The following is a 4,646-nucleotide window of genomic DNA, read 5'->3' as shown; positions in this document are numbered from 1 at the left end:
ATCACCAACTTGATGGACATGAGTTTGGGTAAACTCCGGGAGTTAGTGATGGACAGGGAAGCCTAGCATGCTGTGATTCATGGGGTCACAAAGAGTTGGACACGACTGAGCGACTGAACTAAACTGAACTGAACACATTACCTGTTAGCTGCCAGGCACTCTGGGCCTCCCTGGTGGCTTGGTGGTAAAGAATCCACCTTCCAATGAAGGAGACATGGGTCCCATCCCTGGGTAGGGAAGATCCCCTGGAGAAGGAAATAGCAACCCATTCCAGTATTCTTGCTTGGGAAATAGCATGGACAGAGGAGCCTGGAGGGATATAGTCCATGCGGTCACAAACAGTTGGACACGACTGAGCCACTAAACAACAGCAACAACAACCAAGCACTCTGTTAGATGCTGGAGTTTAGGACAGGCAACACGAGGTTTGGCCGTCAGAGTTCTTAGCTATAGCCCAGAAACTGATTCCAATAAACTTATGTATAAGAGGGATGTGTCAGAAGACTACTGCTCACTTCTCAGAGTGATGGAGAGCAGGAATTGGGCAGCAGGCAGGGCCAAGGGAGCCAGGCTGCAGAGAACACAGCCCAGGGCCTACCCCAGGGGCAGTCTGCTGGTTAGGACTCACTGCCAGCGCCACCCTGCTGGGACAGCCCCCACAAAGGCTGGAGCACGGAAAAGTTCTGAGTGAACCTCCCTCTTTGCTTTCCTCCCCCCAGATTTTTATTCCTGGGGAGGAGGCCTCTGTTTGGTTGGGGCCAAGTCATGTGATCATGACTGCAGGGAGAGTACGATGGCTCCCTTGACTTCTGTTGGGGAAGTCAGAGGCCTGGCTTTTCACTGTCTCTCACTTAGTGGAGGATTTTCTGCAAATAAGAAGGGAGTATTCGGATTCTGGGAACTACCTCCTCTACCACCACCCCGTCACGCATACAGATAAATGTCAGAACTTTAGGGCTTTGCTGTCACATGGCTGATTGCTAAAGCAGAAAGGTCAACAGATGACTATACTACAAAAGGAATGATGGTGCCTCCTTCCTCATTCTAGGTGAAGGAAGAGAAAACTGAACACGTAAGAAATATTAAGAAGATTAGAACTTGGAGACTCATTGAAATTGGGAGGTGATAAGAGAGCAAAGGAGATTAGGGTGATGCCCAGATGTCAGGTCTTAGCAAGAAAATGGGTGGTGGAGAGACGATCCCAGGTTTTGAGGGAAAATCAAGTGTTTGGTTTTATACACGCTCAGTCCAGGAGAGCCCAAGTGGAGATGTCTACACGTGGCTGTGTGCAGTTCATTCATCAATTCATAGATTAATAAACAGATATTTATTAATCACTGATTATGGTCCAGAAGCTGTTCCAGGTGCTGGGGGCATAGCAGAGAAAAGGAGGTGACCGTCTTTGCTCTCATGATGCTTGCATTCTCTGGGAGCTCTGCTCAGGAGCACAGCAGAACAGGAGGGGTGAAGTTTTGGGACAACATAGAAGGGTGTAGAATGGAAGAGAAGAGGGCCTTGGATGGGACACAGGACACACAGGACTTAAGGAGGAAGAAGAGACTGCAGTGGAGCTTGAGAGTGAGCTGCCATCTCCCACCTGTGGCCTCTCCAGTTCTGAAAGCTGTGGCTGGGATCTGCCTGGAGTTGTTAAATAGCCTTGAAACAGTCCCAGAGCATCCAGATGACAGCTGGTGTGGGGCAGGTGCTTCTGATGCTGTGGTCTTCAGATGGGTTTCAGTATCAGTCTGCTCTCCCTCCCTCTTCCTTCCCCCAGTTCTGTCTCGCAGAGGCAGGCTCTTTGTCTACTCTACAGCAGACACTGCTGTACAGCAACACCTCATCCATCACACACACACACACACACAAAAACACCAAAAAACCTTTCTTCCTGCCTCTGAGGTAACAGCGTCTTAATGCAGTGAGTATCTGGGGAGGTCCTGACAGTGGATGGCAAACCCGGTGGGCTGCCTAACATCCTACCTTGGATTCCTCTTGGCTGGATTCATATCAATTTATCTCTGTCTGTACCCCACAGTACATAGTGTCCCAGTTCTGGAACTGCTGGCATTTATTGCTGTGCCGAGGAGGCCCATTGCATAAGTCCTCCTGAAAGAGGACATTGTCCTGATCATTTTGACATCCCTGCCCTGGGGAGCCACAGCCTGAGAAATAGGCCCCCACCTTCCCCTCTGCCACCAGTCAGACTCCAGCATCTTAGAACTAGAAAAGAGTTTGGGGGAGTGTATTAGTTATGATTCTCTAGAGAAACAACCAACAAACAACCACACATTCATACATATACGTATTATATCTAACATAGACACACACATATATACATATATTCTTAAAAAAAAAAAGGAATTGGCTCTTATAATTATGGGCTCAGAAAGAGTATAAAATAAATCTACAGGGTAAGCTGGCAGGCTGGAGACCTAGGAAGAGATGAGTTTGAGTCCAAAGGCCATTTGCTCGCAGAATTCCCTCTTGCTTGGGGAAGTGAATCTGCTTTACTCGAAGTCCATTGTGCCACCTGGGAAGCCCTATTTTATACATAACAGTATATATAGGTCACTCCCAATCTCTTCCCAATCCATTCCATACTCCCCTTCCCATCTTGGTATCCATACGTTTGTTTTTTTTATCAAAGTCCACAGATTAAAGCTTAGTCTCACCCAAAACACCCTCACATAAACATCCAGAATAATGTTTGACCACATACCTGGGCACCATGGCCTAGCCACATTGACATGTGAAAATAACCGTCACAGAAGTCATTGATTTCAGCCCCTTCACTTGGCACTTAGGGAGATGGGCGATGGCGGTCCAGGGAGGCTTGTGATCCGCCTGTACTTGTGCAGCAACTCAGTGGTGCAGGTGGTGGGGTGGTTTGCCAATGGAGATGCAGGAGTCCTGGCTGTGGTCCTGCCCTCTTGCACTACTTCAGGCACTGTGGTGTCTCCCCACCGGGGCAGAGCAGAGACCAGAGCACAAGGAGGTTGCTTATTGCTTTGGCCCCCAATAAAGGGGAGTCCCACCACATCATCATTTAGTTGCCTTGGACTGGCTTATTTATAGAGGTGCAGTGTATGTGTTAGAGGAGAGCACATTGGAAGCTTGCTGTGTATCTTTGGGGATCTTCCAGCTTAGTACCTCAGTTAGAATTCCGGGAAAGTGAATGGCCGAGACCTGAGGATGTTTTCCTGGAATAAATGCCTTTAATCAAGCCATAAACCCCCTCTGCAGGATATATCTCACTGTCTCCCTTGTTTTCTAGGGGAATTTTACAGTACAATTTTGAGCGCTTGCCATGTACCTCAATAAATACTTGTTGGGTGATGAATAATGCAAAATTCATCTTGACTTTCAGCCCAGGTTGGGAAGATAGGGTGTGATTCTTCACCATGGCTCTGACTCATCTTCTGAATGGTCAGTCTAAGTCCCGCCTCTTTCTTCATGTAACCTATCAGGTACCTGCTCACTTACCAGCACCTGGGATTCCCCTCCTGCCCTGGGAACACACCACCTCAGAAGAAGTCCTGATCTTTAAGTCACAGAGGGTGGGTGGACTTGGAAGGACAGGGCTTTCCTTCCTTTGTGGAGGAGCTGACTTTAGAAGTGACAACCACTGTGTTATATACTGGTAATGGTCATGACCGTGGTAATAACAGTGGCCTTTCATTGAGAGACCACTGTGACCAGCCCTTGTGCTAAGTAAGCACTGTGTTAAGTTTCTGTGTGTTTGCTCACATGTTCACATCTCTCTGCCCTTGTGGGCAATTGTGGAACCTGGTTCTCAGAATTACAAGTTTTTCTATTGAAAAACTTTCTATTTTGAAAATATTATGAAAAATTTTCTATTTTCTTTTGAAGCAGACTAGAATACCCAGGAAATGACCCAGAATAGTGAGAATAGTGTTAATATGATATGAGACACATGAAACTTGGGATTGGTCCAGGGGGACTGCAAATATGGTATCATAAGGAGGAATCTCTGAGAAGCATTTTTGAGTCATGCAGGGCTAAGAGCCCCTCATTTGCTGATCGTGTTGGTGAGAGAGTTCATCCTTAGGTAGGTTGATAAGGAGTCCGGGGCCCTTGAGAAAGAGACAGGGATCTGGGACTCTCAAGCAGAAGAAAAAGACAAACTTTTTTCTACATTGCTTTGTCTTTGTCAATATAACAATAGAATCTTCTGACTAATGTTGTTATCTTAAGATGTATGTTGTGGGAGTGGGTCTGGTAAAAGTATATAAGGCCTTGCTAAGACTAGCAACTGGGGCACCCTCCGTTCCCCTTCTGATGTCTATGTCAGAAGCTTTCTCTGTCCCTTTTATACTTTAATAAAACTCTGCTACTCAAAAGCTCTTGAGTGATCAAGCCTGGTCCCTGGTCCCGAAGCTAAATCTTCTTTGGAGATCACGAATCTGACATCATTTACTGGAGCCTTTGTAGAGGAGGACTTTATGGAAAATAATAGGGGAGCTCAACATTACTGTGGATGACCTGGTTTAAGTACTGCCTCTCATAATGCCCAGTTGGTGCTCAGAGATGTGACTCCCTGCTCCAAGTCAAAAAAGGAACAATGATGGGAGCTTGGAATAAATCCTAATAGACAATATTATTGAATCAATTAGGGATGCTTTAGG

Source organism: Bison bison, unplaced genomic scaffold (assembly GCF_000754665.1).
Source record: "Bison bison bison isolate TAMUID 2011002044 unplaced genomic scaffold, Bison_UMD1.0 scf7180017864108, whole genome shotgun sequence".
Lineage (NCBI taxonomy): Eukaryota > Metazoa > Chordata > Mammalia > Artiodactyla > Bovidae > Bison > Bison bison.
Note: the sequence above shows the minus strand (reverse complement) of the source record.